Source organism: Temnothorax curvispinosus, unplaced genomic scaffold (assembly GCF_003070985.1).
Source record: "Temnothorax curvispinosus isolate PA1 unplaced genomic scaffold, ASM307098v1 QBEX01010496.1, whole genome shotgun sequence".
NCBI lineage: Eukaryota > Metazoa > Arthropoda > Insecta > Hymenoptera > Formicidae > Temnothorax > Temnothorax curvispinosus.
Window position 1 is genome coordinate 1 of NW_020220276.1, and position 1,269 is coordinate 1,269.

The following is a 1,269-nucleotide window of genomic DNA, read 5'->3' on the forward strand; positions in this document are numbered from 1 at the left end:
ATGTATGTATGTATGTATGTATGTATGTATGTATGTATGTATGTATGCATGTATGTATGTATAATACTAATGGAAAGAATATATATATTAATCACACATTTTTGTATTTTATATTTCAAATATTTATTCATTATATAATTTTTACAAAAGTTTACCATTTATTATTGCTCTAAACATTTTGTCTCTAAAGTACGGCATGTCGTCCTGCGTGAACATTATCTCCCTGTTTGCACAGACGTACTCGGCAAACATGCAAGAGAATACACCACAATCGCTGTCGTTCGTCTGTTGCGGAATGTTCTTGGCGGAATAAAATTCCCAATCACTCATATCATAAGGTTGTTTCTTTTTGTCAAGACACTCATTTTGTAAATATAGTTTTAGCGCAGCCAGACATTTCGGATTATCACTGCCCATAGTGTCGTAATAAACAATCGTCTTATCGCGAAAATCTATTATTGCCATACACCAGTGAACGTCCAAATGTACAGGCACAACCACAAGATCCTGCGCAAATATGTTCACCTTTCTAGTCCATCGCTTTAGCGACGAGTGGCCGCCCGACAGAAGTTTTGGGTAAAAAAACGTGTTCAGCGCGTGCACTTTCGGATACGCGTCGGAAGATGTTCCTCGGGCGATCAGCAGGTTCATATAAAAGTTTATCACTTCGTCGTTCAGCCAATTTGAGTCGGCCAGCGTGTAGAGATCCTTCCGCGTGAGCCTCAGACCGAAACCTTCCACTGCCTCCATACTGTGGAAACCCTTGACACAAAATTATGATGTCACAAAATTATGTCGCAAAATTATATCACGTCACACTCCATTATTTTTAATATTAATTTGTATATTTACCTTGATATTCCACGCATTTAATTCTTCCCACGCATTGAATTGTTCCCACGCACTTAATTCTTCCATCAAATTCAGTCGATCGGATTGCTCCATATTTTCAAGTTGCTCGCTTGCTTGCTTGAGCATACTATGATTTTAACGCTCTTCTTCATCGTTTTCTTCTATCGCTTTTTCTTTTTTCTCTATCATTTCTTCCTCTTCTACTTCTACGTCACAGAAACGTGATATCCCTTAGACCCTTTGGGTCTCAGTTGTAAGCTATTTGCTTATCTCGAGCTCTTCAAAGGATTTGACAATTGTAGGTCATAAATTATAGCTGTCTGTCATCAGCGCTCAATTCTATAACATTTGTATGGCTCTTTCATGAATAATAATTATCGGCCGGATGTACCTCCACAGAAAAAACAACAAAGAATT

The 1,269-nt window shown here is 37.9% G+C and overlaps 1 pseudogene; it reads right to left on the reverse strand.

Moving 5' to 3' along the window:
* Nucleotides 1-155: 155 nt before the first annotated feature.
* LOC112460413 lies at nucleotides 156-978 on the reverse strand (annotated as a pseudogene).
* Between the last annotated feature and the right edge of the window lie 291 nt (nucleotides 979-1,269).